Genomic DNA, 15,403 nt, shown 5'->3' on the forward strand with positions numbered 1-15,403 from the left:
CCATAAAATCAGGGAATAATTTTCATTGTAGAAATACATATTGCCTTTAGCTATGAGTCCTCATTCTAATGTGTGAAGTCGAATTTCTATATGGGGAACAAAGAATTGCTGGATCAAATCTTTCCATGAGACTCAAGGATTGAATTTTGTCATAATTCTTCTGAATCTGCCATTCTTATTTTAGCTAAAATTGTCTTGCCTTGAGTGGAACTGAGGTGGGGAGGCTTAACACATTGTCTGGCACCGTTATTTGGGATTCATTGAAATTCTTTATTTTGATTTTAAATTGTTTCCAAAAATAACTTCAGAGACCATTAGGTAAAATCATCAAAAATATTCAGTAAGGAAATAATTGCCAGAGTTAAAAGTCGAAGTTCATGTACCCTGGGTCTGAGATGGAAGGTTTTACACACACTTACACACACGCGCTCACGTGTGCACACACACGTACATATTTGAAAATACTTCCATGATTGGTCGCTGCTATCACATAACAGAAAACAGCTGCACTGAGTAAAGTAACAACTGGACAGCCATTGTAACCTTAGCTTTCCATTTGATACTCAGGAGAGAAACCTTCCTCTACATATGATGAAAAAATATAACCACTACCATGATTAGTAAAGCAGTGAAGCAGCAAAGTCAAACAACTAACTTCTCATCTCACAATCTCCACCCTCTGCCCCTTTTGGTCAGTGTTCTCAAGGCCAGCATTGCCTATCTCCACCGGGCAACTGGACTATTACATAATAGGCGTTAATACTTGTTTCAGAAAAATGTATATATATGATCTTTTAAAATGCTCATCTCCAGGAAGCTTAATGACTTTAAAATTAAAACAAGGTAGCCATGGAAAAGCTATTATTGGTAGAACTACACAAGTTGATGTTTTTCTTAACTGTATTTATATTCTGGGGTCGGTTTGGTAGCCTTAGTCCAAGTGCTCCAATGATAGTTTCAGGGATATTTTCATCTCTCCTATGTTGCACTGGCTTTTATTTTCAGTACTTCAGTCAGCTTTAGATGATACTTTTATCTGTTAGGGTTTGAAAGGACAACAGCTGACCAGGCACGGTGGCTCAAGCCTGTAATCCCAGCACTTTGGGAGGCCGAGGCGGACGGACCACGAGGTCAGGAGATCGAGACCATCCTGGCTAACACCGTGAAACCCCGTCTACTAAACTACAAAAAACTAGCCGGGCGACCTGGCGGGCGCCTGTAGTCCCAGCTACTCGGGAGGCTGAGGCAGGAGAATGGTGTGAACCCGGGAAGTGGAGCTTGCAGTGAGCTGAGATCCGGCCACTGCACTCCAGCCTGGGTGACAGAGCCAGACTCCGTCTCAAAAAAAAAAAAAAAAAAAAAAGAAAAGAAAGAAAGGAAAAGAAAAAGAAAATACAACAGCCGGCCCAATGACTTGAACACAATTTTGAGTGAGGATTCTGTGTAAACATACTGATCCCTGCACTGAGCCAGATTGTTATGCAATAGATGGGGATGGGCGGGTGGAAATCCGCCAAAGTACGTGCCAGCGTCCGTAATTGTATGAACTAAGATTGTCTCTATTTCACGTGACAGGAAACTATCTTAAAGCAAATTAATCAAATGAGAGGATAGACTGGATAAAAAGATCTAGGGAAAAAATGAACAACGAAGATGCAAGAAGGGCAGGGGTGCATCCCAGATGCAAGAACTCTAGAACCAAGGACTTAAATGCTGCCAAGGCACTCTCTCCATCTTTTGCTACATTTCTGTTTTCATAATAATTCCTTCCTAAGACAAACAGTTCCTCCCTTGTGTAGAAATCATGGAAACACACACAGACTTCCGGTTCCTGCAGCCTCGCACAGGAACCACCACTGGTGTGACTTCTGTCGTGTCTCACAGCAGTAACCACCATTGTGATTTCTAATACCGAAGACTAATTTTATTTTTAGTTTGTATAAATAGAAATTATATAGCATACATTTTCTTTCATGCCTGGCTTCTTTCAGTCATTATTATGCTTTTGGCATTTATTGGTGTTACTGCTTTTAGTTGTAGTGTATTTATTATCCTTACTGTATAGTATTCTATCATATGACTATAACAATATTCTTTTCTTAATTCTATTGTTGATAAAGCTATTTAGGGTTATTTTTCCATTTGAGGATATTGCAAATAGTGCTATGATGAACTTCCCTCTGTTTTTACTTTTCACTTTTTGCACACAGATGAACGTTTTACTGGATAAACACATAGTAGTAGAATTCTAGGTCATAGAGTATGTGAATGTTTAGCTTTAATAGATAGCAGCAGCACGCTGGTTATTGTAATTTACCCTTTTACCAACAGTGAATGAGAATATCAATTACTCCATTTACTTGCCTACTTTTGGTATTTTGGGACTTGTTTTCTCCTCTTTGTTTGGCTTTGCTTTTTTTTTTTTTTTTTATCATTATACTTTAAGTTCTAGGGTACATGTGCATAACGTGCAGGTTTGTGACATGTGTATACTTGTGCCATGTTGGTGTGCTGCACCCATAAACTTGTCAGCACCCATCAACTCGTCATTTACATCAGGTATAACTCCCAATGCAATCCCTCCACCCTCCCACCCCCGATAATAGGCCCCGGTGTGTGATGTTCCCCTTCCCGAGTCCAAGTGATCTCATTGTTCAGTTCCCACCTATGAGTGAGAACAATGCGGTGTTTGGTTTTCTGTTCTTGCGATAGTTTGCTGAGAATGATGGTTTCCAGCTGCATCCATGTCCCTACAAAGGACACAAACTCATCCTTTTTTATGGCTGCATAGTATTCCATGGTATATATGTGCCACATTTTCTTAATCCAGTCTGTCACTGATGGACATTAGGGTTGATTCCAAGTCTTTGCTATTGTGAATAGTGCCGCAGTAAACATACGTGTGCATGTGTCTTTATAGCAGCATGATTTATAATCCTTTGGGTATATACCCAGTAATGGGATGGCTGGGTCATATGGTACTTCTAGTTCTAGATCCTTGAGGAATCGCCATACTGTTTTCCATAATGGTTGAACTAGTTTACAATCCTACCAACAGTGTAAAGGTGTTCCTATTTCTCCACATCCTCTCCAGCACCTGTTGTTTCCTGACTTTTTAATGATTGCCATTCTAACTGGTGTGAGATGGTATCTCATTGTGGTTTTGATTTGCATTTCTCTGATGGCCAGTGATGACGAGCATTTTTTCATGTGTCTGTTGGCTGTATGCATGTCTTCTTTTGAGAAATGTCTGTTCATATCCTTTGCCCACTTTTTGATGGGTTTGTTTTTTTCTTGTAAATTTGTTTGAGTTTTTGTAGGTTCTGGATATTAGCCCTTTGTTAGATGAGTAGATTGCAAAAATTTTCTCCCATTCTGTAGGTTGCCTGTTCACTCTGATGGTAGTTTCCTTTGCTGTGCAGAAGCTCTTTAGTTTAATTAGATCCCATTTGTCAATTTTGGTTTTTGTTGCCATTGCTTTTGGTGTTTTAGACATGAAGTCCTTGCCCATGCCTATGTCCTGAATGGTATTACCTAGGTTTTCTTCTAGGGTTTTTATGGTATTAGGGCTAACATTTAAGTGTCTAATCCATCTTGAATTAATTTTCGTATAAGGAGTAAGGAAAGGATCCAGTTTCAGCTTTCTACTTATGGCTAGCCAATTTTCCCAGCACCATTTATTAAATAGGGAATCCTTTCCCCATTTCTTGTTTTTGTCAGGTTTGTCAAAGATCAGATGGCTGTAGATGTGCGGTATTATTTCTGAGGGCTCTGTTCTGTTCCATTGGTCTATAGCTCTGTTTTGGTACCAGTACCATGCTGTTTTGGTTACTGTAGCCTTGTAGTATAGTTTGAAGTCAGGTAGCGTGATGCCTCCAGCTTTGTTCTTTTGACTTAGGATTGTCTTGGCAATGCGGGCTCTTTTTTGGTTCCATATGAACTTTAAAACAGTTTTTTCCAATTCTGTGAAGAAACTCATTGGTAGCTTGATGGGGATGGCATTGAATCTACAAATTACCTTGGGCAGTATGGCCATTTTCACGACATTGATTCTTCCTATCCATGAGCATGATATGTTCTTCCATTTGTTTGTGTCCTCTTTTATTTCACTGAGCAATGGTTTGTAGTTCTCCTTGAAGAGGTCCTTTACGTCCCTTGTAAGTTGGATTCCTAGGTATTTTATTCTCTTTGAAGCACTTGTGAATGGAAGTTCATTCATGATTTGGCTCTCTGTTTGTCTGTTACTGGTGTATAAGAATGCTTGTGATTTTTGCACATTGATTTTGTATCCTGAGACTTTGCTGAAGTTGCTTATCAGCTTAAGGAGATTTTGGGCTGATATGATGGGGTTTTCTAAATATACAATCATGTCATCTGCAAACAGGGACAATTTGACTTCTTCTTTTCCTAACTGGATACCCTTGATTTCTTTCTCTTGCCTGATTGCCCTAGCCAGAACTTCCAACACTATGTTGAATAGGAGTGGTGAGAGAGGGCATCCCTGTCTTGTGCCAGTTTTCAAAGGGAATGTTTCCAGTTTTTGCCCATTTAGTATGATATTGGCTGTGGGTTTGTCATAAATAGCTCTTATTATTTTGAGATTCGTTCCATCAATACCGAATTTATTGAGTGTTTTTAGCATGAAGGGCTGTTGAATTTTGTCAAAGGCCTTTTCTGCATCTATTGAGATAATCATGTGGTTCTTGTCTTTGGTTCTGTTTATATGCTGGATTACGTTTATTGATTTGCGTATGTTGAACCAGCCTTCCATCCCAGGGATGAAGCCCACCTGATCATGGTGGATAAGCTTTTTGATGTGCTGCTGGATCCGGTTTGCCAGTATTTTATTGAGGATTTTTGCATCGATGTTCATCAGGGATATTGTTCTAAATTCTCTTTTTTTGTTGTGTCTCTGCCAGGCTTTGGTATCAGGATGATGTTGGCCTCATAAAATGAGTTAGGGAGGATTCTTTTTCTATTGATTGGAATAGCTTCAGAAGGAATGGTACCAGCTCCTCCTTGTACCTCTGGTAGAATTCAGCTGTGAATCCATCTGGTCCTGGACTTTTTTTGGTTGGTAGGCTATTAATTATTGCCTCAATTTCAGAGCCTGCTATTGGTCTGTTCAGGGATTCAGCTTCTTCCTGGTTTAGTCTTGGGAGAGTGTAAGTGTCCAGGAAATTATCCATTTCTTCTAAATTTTCTAGTTTATTTGCGTGGAAGTGTTTCTAGTATTCTCTGATGGTAGTTTGTATTTCTGTGGGGTCGGTGGTGATATCCCCTTTATCATTTTTTATTGCGTCTATTTGATTCTTCTCTCTTTTCTTCTGTATTAGTCTTGCTAGCGGTCTGTCAATTTTGTTGATCTTTTCAAAAAAGCAACTCCTGGATTCATTGATTTTTTGGAGGGTTTTTTGTGTCTCTATCTCCTTCAGTTCTGCTCTGATCTTAGTTATTTCTTGCCTTCTGCTAGCTTTTGAATGTGTTTGCTCTTGCCTCTCTAGTTCTTTTAAGTGTGATGTTAGAGTGTCAATTTTAGATCTTTCCTGCTTTCTCTTGTGGGCATTTAGTGCTATAAATTTCCCTCTACACACTGCTTTAAATGTGTCCCAGAGATTCTGGTATGTTGTATCTTTGTTCTCATTGGTTTCAAATAACATCTTTATTTCCGCTTTCATTTCGTTATGTACCCAGTAGTCATTCAGGAGCAGGTTGTTCAGTTTCCATGTAGTTGAGCGGTTTTGATTGAGTTTCTTTGTCCTGAGTTCTAGTTTGATTGCACTGTGGTCTGAGAGACAGTTTGTTATAATTTCTGTTCTTTTACATTTGCTGAGGAGTGCTTTACTTCCAATTATGTGGTCAATTTTGGAATAAGTGCGATGTGGTGCTGAGAAGAATGTATATTCTGTTGATTTGGGGTGGAGAGTTCTATAGATGTCTATTAGGTCCGCTTGGTGCAGAGATGAGTTCAATTCCTGGATATCCTTGTTAACTTTCTGTCTCGTTGATCTGTCTAATGTTGACAGCGGAGTGTTGAAGTCTCCCATTATTATTGTATGGGAGTCTAAGTCTCCTTGTAAGTCTCTAAGGACTTGCTTTATGAATCTGGGTGCTCCTGTATTGGGTGCATATATATTTAGGAGAGTTAGCTCTTCCTGTTGAATTGATCCCTTTACCATTATGTAATGGCCTTCTTTGTCTCTTTTGATCTTTGATGGTTTAAACTCTGTTTTATCAGAGACAAGGATTGCAACCCCTGCTTTTTTTTGTTCTCCATTTGCTTGGTAGATCTTCCTCCATCCCTTTATTTTGAGCCTGTGTATGTCTCTGCATGTGAGATGGGTCTTCTGAATACAGCAAACTGATGGGTCTTGACTCTTTATCCAGTTTGCCAGTCTGTGTCTTTTAATTGGACCATTTAGTCCATTTACATTTAAGGTTAATATTGTTATGTGTGAATTTGATCCTGCCATTATGATATTAACTGGTTATTTTGCTCGTTAGTTGATGCAGTTTCTTCCTAGCCTTGATGGTCTTTACATTTTGGCATGTTTTTGCAATGGCTGGTACCTGTTGTTCCTTTCCATGTTTAGTGCTTCCTTCAGGGTCTCTTGTAAGGTAGGCCTGGTGGTGACAAAATCTCTAAGCATTTACTTAATCTGTAAAGGATTTTGTTTCTCCTTCACTTATGAAACTTAGTTTGGTTGGATGTGAAATTCTGGGTTGAAAATTCTTTTCTTTAAGAATGTTGAATATTGGCCCCCACTCTCTTCTGGCTTGTAGAGTTTCTGCCGAGAGATCTGCTGTTAGTCTGATGGGCTTCCCTTTGTGGGTAACCCGACCTTTCTCTCTGGCTGCCCTTAAGATTTTTTCCTTCATTTCAACTTTGGTGAATCTGACAATTATGTGTCTTGGAGTTGCTCTTCTCAAGGAGTATCTTTGTGGCGTTTTCTGTATTTCCTCAATTTGAATGTTGGCCCGCCCTGCTAGGTTAGGGAAGTTCTCCTGGATGATATCCTGAAGAGTGTTTTCCAACTTGGTTCCATTTTCCCCCTCACTTTCAGGCACCCCAATCAGACGTAGATTTGGTCTTTTTACATAATCCCATACTTCTTGCAGGCTTTGTTCATTTCTTTTTCTGCTTTTTTCTTTAGATTTCTCTTCTCACTTCATTTCATTCATTTGATCCTCAATCACTGATACTCCTTCTTCCTGTTGATCGAGTCGGTTACTGAAGCTTGTGCATTTGTCACGTATTTCTCATGTCATGGTTTTCATCTCTGTCAGTTTGTTTATGGCCTTCTCTGCATTAATTATTCTAGTTATCAATTCTTCCACTCTTTTTTCAAGATTTTTAGTTTCTTTGCGCTGGGTACATAATTCCTCCTTTAACTCTGAGAAGTTTGATGGACTGAAGCCTTCTTCTCTCATCTCGTCAAAGTCATTCTCCGTCCAGCTTTGATCCATTGCTGGCGATGAGCTGCGTTCCTTTGGAGGGGGAGATGCGCTCTTATTTTGTGAGTTTCCAGCTTTTCTGCCCTGCTTTTTCCCCATCTTTGTGGTTTTATCTGCCTCTGGTCTTTGATGATGGTGACTTAATGAGGGGGTTTTGGTGTGGGTGTCCTTCCTGTTTGTTAGTTTTCCTTCTAACAGTCAGGACCCTCAGCTGTAGGTCTGTTGGAGATTGTTTGAGGTCCACTCCAGACCCTGTTTGCCTGGGTATCAGCAGTAGAGGCTGCGGAAGATAGAATATTGCCGAACAGCAAGTGTAGCTGTCTGATTCTTGCTTTGGAAGCTTCCTCTCAGAGGTGTACTCCACCCTGTGAGGTGTGGGGTGTCGGTCTGCCCCTAGTGGGGGATGTGTCCCAGTTAGGCTAGTCAGGGGTCAGGGACCCACTTGAGCAGGCAGTCTGTCCGTTCTCAGATCTCAACCTCCGCGTTGGGAGATCCACGGCTCTCCCCAAAGCTGTCAGGGTCGTTTGCGTCTGCAGAGGTTTCTGCTGCTTTTTTTGTTGTTGTTGTTGTTGTTTAGCTGTGCCCTGTCCCCAGAGGTGGAGTCTACAGAGACAGGCAGGCTTCCTTGAGCTGCTGTGAGCTCCACCCAGTTCGAGCTTCCCAGCGGCTTTGTTTACCTACTTAAGCCTCAGCAATAGCAGGCGCCCCTCCCCCAGCCTCGCTGCTGCCTTGCTGTTAGATTGCAGACTGCTGTGCTAGCAATGAGGGCGGCTCCGTGGGCGTGGGACCCTCCCGGCCAGGTGTGGGATATAATCTCCTGGTGTGCCCGTTTGCTGAGACCCTTGGTAAAGTGCAGTATTGGGGTGGGAGTTACCCAATTTTCCAGGTGTTGTGTGTCTCAGTTCCCCTGGCTAGGAAAAGGGATTCCCTTCCCCCTTGGGCTTCCCAGGTGAGGCAATGCCTCGCCCTGCTTCAGCTCTCACTGGTCGGGCTGCAGCAGCTGACCAGCACCGATTGTCTGGCACTCGCTGGTGAGATGAACCCAGTACCTCAGTTGAAAATGCAGAAATCACCTGTCTTCTGTGTCGCTCACGCTAGGAGCTGGAGACTGGAGCTCATCCTATTCGGCCATCTTGCTCTGCCCTGTAAATATCCTAAAGCAAATCTTAATGAGAAAAATTATTTTGATTTTTCTTAACCATATCCTTTTTTTTTTTTTTTTTTTTTTTTTTTTTTTTTTTTTTTTAGTTTCCACTCATTTTTTAGTCTGGAAATTTTTCAGTGATTTATTTTTCAGTTCACCAATTCTGTCTTCTACTATATCCTAGCTACTGTGAGCTCATCTTTTAACTTCTTAATTTCAATTATTACATTTTTCAATTCTAAGATTTTTATTATTATTTTACGAATTCTACATTTTGGAGCACACTAATCTTGGTTATTTTTGTATCTGTTTTTCATACTTCTATTAACTGGATCATTGGTAAGAAGTTTGCTAATTTTTTATTGAGTATTAAATATTATCTATAAAAATCAGACTCTGGATTGTTCTCCTCCAGAAAGGTTACAACATGTCCTCTGATGGTGAGATTCAGTCAAGGCATATCATCTTAATCTAATTTAGGACAAGGCTAACTGGAAGCTAGGTTAGAACTGTGATTAAGGCTCTGCCTCCTTGTAGTTTACACTCATTTCTAGGACACTGCCCTCCAGTTGGTCGACCTGAAATCCTGAGGTTTCTTCCGTCATGGTTCTTGAGTATGATTATTGTCTCTAAATATTTCCGGAAAATTCCATTACGTTTTTCAGTGGCTTTCTGATGAGCTTCTTATCCCTCTTTAGAATTCAGCAAAAGCCTCTAGGGGAGAAAAAAAAAAATGTCTTAATTCTTTATCTCTCTTTTCTCACCAATAACTTGATTTCACATCTCAGCTGTTTTGAAGTCACAAACTTTAGCTTATTCTTCTTTAGTCCTGTGAGATTACCAAATAGTCTGCTGATTTCTTTGCTTCTTATAACCATGGCTTCTAATTTGTGGACCAATTTTAAAAAGCCCAAAGAAGAGTGACTCTTAGAGTGACCTTGTAAGTCTCTGAGGTTTTTTTTTTTTCCTGCAAACTCCTCATCTTTCAATTTCTAGTTGCTTTGGCAGCTCTCCATTATATTCAGACAAATGATTTAGTCAAATTTTTCTCTGTTTTCAAGTTGGCTTATTGGTCTTCTGTAAGCTACTCCATAGTGAATGGAAGCAGAAGTTTCAAGGAATAGTTGATAAATAAAAATGTTGTATAATTGTTGCAATTATTACTGTTGTTGATGCATTATTATTTTTTTAATTCCATAGAACCAAAGCTTCTACACTGTTTTCACTAGCCAAAAGTGGCATCTGACTACGAAAAGTTGAAAACCCTTATCTGTTACAGGTGTTCTGGTATTTGAGGTGGGCATTAGCTTTTAGTATGGCATGCAGCATATCTCAAATGCAATAGCTTCCTGTGAATACCTCATCACCAGTCACCAGTAGCACTATAAAATCTAAAAAGTTCAGCTTTTTTGTTTTTTTTCTTAATGTACTAATATTTGGCTATCTATAATCCTTGCACATCCCAAAAACATTTTATCCTATATTTATCAATATGAAATACATAATTTTTAATTAAAAATACAAATCACATACTTCTCAATCTATATTTAAAACTTTATTTTTTCACAGATTTATAAAGAAAACTTTTTGCCCTTTAGTTCATATGCCAGAATACTTTTGGGTATAAAAATAGTTATATTTCATCAGTGATTAACATATACAATATGTTATAGAAATATATTTTCCATATTACATTTTACCTAGCATGTATATTTATGTAACATCCAAAACTTTTCATTGTGACAATTTTTTGTCATCTTGAGAATGTATGTAAATATCACTGAGTGAAATCAGTTGCTTTAAACTATAATGTGATGCAACTATGTGAAGTGGCTGGTTTAGTAAAATGTTGTTTTAATATGAATTAATAGAAGTAGAGTGCCAGAACAAGAGATGTGCACATCCTGCTATGTTCTGTTGTGATCAGGACTTACTTCAATTTTGGTACTCTGCTTTAAACATCATACATTAAAGGAAACATCAATTATAACATTGCACACAGTGTCACTAGGATAGAGAAAGGCTCTTAAACACTGTTTGCGAAGAATAATTCACAAGACTGAAATGAAGACAAGATTTGTCAAGTAACACATTTTCTAATATTTAGAGGTCTATAACACACAGGTTTAAGAGACATCCTGGGTCATTATGGAGGAAAGAATCCCAACTGGTCAACATATGAGTGAAAAACATTTTAATAATTGGAATTGTACTGTCACAGATAAATTAATATAGGAAGTAAAAAATGTATAAACAATTAAAACTATTTGATGATTTCATAGAGATGATATCAAGGGGTTAAACACATCCTACCAAGAATAATCTAGGTGATTTCTAAGATTTCTTCCAGTTCTAAAACTCTGAGATTAAACAATGTTGTATAAAGTCAGATCTCTGCTTTTCTTTCTCATTTAATAACTTAAAATTTATTTTTGTGGAACATCAAACATTGAGCTGATTTGTCTCTTACGATTTGAGGGAAGGATTGAAATTGGAAAAAAGATAATATGTATAATTTTATTATATCATAGTATTGAGCTCAAAAAATGTCTGCTGTACAATCATTTCTATAACTAGCAATAATAAAGGAGATAGGACCCATGGTTCAAGATCTTAAATCAAGCTAAATTTCCTGTCACAAGGCTGGCTTTTCCTTCTGTGCCTAATAATATGTTCATCATTTCCTTCTGAGACCTCACCAGGAGCATGTTTAACATTCATATTTCTGCCAAGCTGTCATGTTTTATCTCAGATGCTGTAAGCTTTCTCTACCCTGTTCTTCACAGCCATCTGAATTCTCACCAGAATTGCTTTTCACTCCACATTGCCACAAATCATTTCTTTGAGGCAATCTGGGTTTTCTCTAGCATGGTCCCCAAAATTCTTCCAGCCTCTGCCCATTACTCAGTCTCAAAACCACTTCCATATTTTTAGGCATTTGTTACAGCAGCACCTCATTTCCTGGTACCCAAACCTGTCGTATCTTGGGGCTGCCATAGCTAAGTACCACAAACGGGGTGGCTTAAAGCAACAGGAACTTACTCTTTCACAGTTCTGGAGGCCAGAAGTCTGCAGCCAGGGTGTTGGCAGGGTCATTTTCCATCTGGAGACTCGGAGGGAGAATCTGTTCCATGCCTTTTGGGTTACAATGCCTCTGTTCCAAGGCGTTCCTTGGTTTGCAAATGTATCGCTCCAATTTCTGCCTTCACGGCCTTCTTCCCTGTGTGTCTTTGTCTCTGTGAATGTCTCCTCTTAAAAGAACACAAATCATTGAATTTGAGGCCCATGTAATCCAGTATGACCTCATCTGAATTAATTATATCTGCAAAGACCTTATTTCCAAATAAGGTCACATTCTGAGGCTCCAGGTAGATGTGAATTTCAGAAGGACACTATTCAATCCACTATATAGGTTCTGTGTTCTTTAAGGTCTGTACCATGTGTGGTTCTTCTAGAAGTCAACACAGTGCCTGGCACCTAGAATGAATGAATGATTTAGTGAATTTCCTCCATCACTAACTCTGTCAAATAAGAACAGTTAAGTGTCAAGTTGAGGTGGATACATTAAATAATGCCCACTTTATTTGAGCAAGATTTAAGACTCAGCCTTGACTTTCAATTCTCTTGTGTGCCACATAAGCATTGCACATCACACTGGGGTCTAATCTCACTTGTTTGATTGTTCTCAAAAAACCTTTCTTAAGAAAAACGTCCACTCCATCTACTGAGATAGAAGTTTGCCATTTACAGTTGAATCTATGCTATTCTGGAAAGATTTGTATCACATTCTTTACTCTGGTCCCTCCTACAAGAGAGGATCCTACTAGATCATCAACATTTCTGTACATTAGGAATGTAACTGTGTGACCTCAGTAAGCCACTTAATCTTTCTTGGGCTCTGTTGTTTAGTAAAATGGGATTATTAATGGTACCTACTTCGTACGGTTGCTATAAGCATGAAATAAGTTAATTTCATAAAGTACTCAAAACTATGTCTGGCACAGAGTAAATACATGTTTGTTTAATAAATAGTATTTAATGTCAATCAATCAAAATCAATGAAGTTTCTCTATAAACAAAGTATTAAGCAGCTACCAAGTTCTCAAAAGGGGTTGGCTGTTTCTTATAATTTTCTTAGAGACGTAGCAACTTAGAACTGGTTTCATCAAGGTAGTTACTAAATTCAGCAACATGAAGGAAAATTTTCTGAGAAGCATTTTCCTGGCTAAGCTTAAAGGTCTGCCTCTCAAACACTTCTGTTTTGGAGATATGACATTTTATAGCATGAATGGAAAAAATTGTCTGGAAGTTATAGTGTTTTTTTAACATAACACTCACTATTGTGCCTCACATTTTACGGTTTACAGAATGTTTGTTTGAAGTCGTCAGTAGGGTTGCAGAAAGTATAACCAACGTGCATCCTGATTTGTGAATCGCATGTAATCTGAGAGCATCTGAAAGCCTGTTGGTGTCCTTTTCTTGGCTCATGGCTCACATACTCCCTTGAAGGGCTGTCAAAGTTGGCATGGCTTAAATGTCATCTTTTAAATTACTAAGGATTTAAAGTCAGGCTAAGGTTTTGTGTGTGTGTGTGTGTACATGCATGTGTGTATGTGTTGAAGATGAAAGAGTTTAGCAAATATCAGTTTATTGACTACGAAAATGTACTCAGACTTCACTTAAACCACTTTTCTCACCCACCCATAGAACTGTTTCAACCAAGTTTAATCAAGGTGACACTAATGAGCTAAGAGTCTTCCAGGTAGGAGTCACACTGACATCAGAAATATTCTATAGATCTTAGCCTCACCTCTCTTCTACCCATCCCCTCCCCCACCTTTTGTCTCTTTCCAGAGCCTGAAATCTGTTATTATTCCTCTTGGGAGGTCCGTTTACATTGAACACACATCTGGCTTAATTAGGTTGACAGCTGCTACAGGTACCGTTGGACAAGGTCCAGCCATCTCAGTGCATTCCCATTTACTTGACAGCTTAAGCTTTCACAATCTCATCTTCAGAGTGCAAATGAACTTGAGAGATGTGCTTTTATTATTTGTTAATACATGCTCATTTTCTACCTTGCCACCAAAATCATAATCAACAGAGACCACACGAAAAAGTAAAGGGTGTTTCCCTAATGCCAGTTGGTGAGCTGCAAAGACCAAACTACCAAAACCTATGAAAACTTGGCAAAAAAGCATAATAAGAAGTGGTCCAGGGCGGTTGGAGAAAAGGCTGAGAAAACAATCCCACTTTCAAGACTTATGGCTTGAGTTTGCTTATATAAAATCTTTAGGCAGTAAAAAGTGATTATAGTTATTTCTGCCTTCAGCCACAGCCAACAAAGAAGGTGGTCTTCAGATTCCCCACATACACTGATGTTTTTCATCTACACTGTTGTACTTTTAGCAATGGAGTGACCAAACATTTTGCACATGCATACAGGAATAATCTGTTTGTTGCAAAGCCACTCGGTCTGTGTTTTAAACCACCTGCCTTAAATGCCTTTGCAGTTGTTTTAATTAATTCATGCAAAGTTTTTTTCCACTAGAGATTCATGTAGAAACAACATTGAGAATAACAACTACTTTTAGCTGCCTCAACCCAAGCCCGAGCCCAAATTAATAAAAGCAAAGTCAATTCCAAAAGGCCCTTCCAAAGAAAGGTGGTTAGCTTTTTTCGTACCATATTTACTTAGAGCAGGAAAGTCCTTTATTTAACAAAGTCCTTTATTTAACAAACTACTGTTTGACTTCCTGGAAGTTTAGATGTTTGATTCTCTGTGGCGATTTTATTTTCCCAACAAGCAACACCTTTGGGGGGGCCAGAGGACAAAAGGAAACTGAGGGTCATTCCGTTTTCCTGGACCATGATTTTCCTTTGGCTATTATTTTGAATCATTATAACTAAATTGTTTTTCTTCTCCAAGAACTAAAAGTAGATCTGCTATTCAATCTAGCAATCTTACTAGTGAGTATCTACCCAAAGAAAAATATATCATTATATCAAAAGAACACTTGCATGCATATGTTCATCACAGCACAGTACACAATTGCAAAGATGTGGGACCAACGTAAGTGTACATCACTTGATTTTTGAATAAAGAAAATGTGATATATATATTACCATGGCATACCACACAGCCATAAAAAAGAATAAAATAATGTCTTTTGCAGCAACTTAGATGGAGCTGTAGGCCATTATTCTAAGTGAAGTAACTCAGTAAGAGAAAAACCAAGTATGTTCTCATAAGTGAGAGCTAAGCTATGGGTAGGCAAAGGCAAACAGAGTGGCATAATACATAGAGTGGCATAATACATACAGAGTGGCATTAATGGACACTGCAGACTCAGAAGGGGGGGCAGTGGAGGGTCATGAGGGAACATTTACATTGGCATCCTTCTCCTTCAGCACTAACTTTCAGTCACAACAGAACACCTTGAGCTCAGGGAAACTGAGGGCACCCTTCCTCAAAGCAGCCAGAGTTGCAAGGTCTGAATGGTCACCAGATTCATCTTTCTGGGTAAGTAGATGGAAACTCGTAACTATGAAATGATGATGTTTATTTATTATTATTATTTTTTTTTTTTTTGAGACAGAGTCTCGCTCTATCGCCCAGGCTGGAGAGCAGTGGCGGATCTCAGCTCACTACAAGCTCCACCTCCCAGGTTCACGCCATTCTCCTGCCTCAGCCTCCCAAGTAGCTGGGACTACAGGCGCCTGCCACCTCGCCCCGCTAGTTTTTTGTATTTTTTTTTTTTTTTTTTTTTTAGTAGAGACGGGGTTTCACCGTGTTAGCCAGGA

The 15,403-nt window shown here is 39.1% G+C and overlaps 1 pseudogene; it reads right to left on the reverse strand.

Annotated features, from left to right (window-relative positions):
- The window catches only part of LOC104682616, a 63,670-nt pseudogene that overhangs the window by 44,649 nt on the left and 3,618 nt on the right, over nucleotides 1-15,403 (reverse strand).

Source organism: Rhinopithecus roxellana, chromosome 18 (assembly GCF_007565055.1).
Source record: "Rhinopithecus roxellana isolate Shanxi Qingling chromosome 18, ASM756505v1, whole genome shotgun sequence".
Lineage (NCBI taxonomy): Eukaryota > Metazoa > Chordata > Mammalia > Primates > Cercopithecidae > Rhinopithecus > Rhinopithecus roxellana.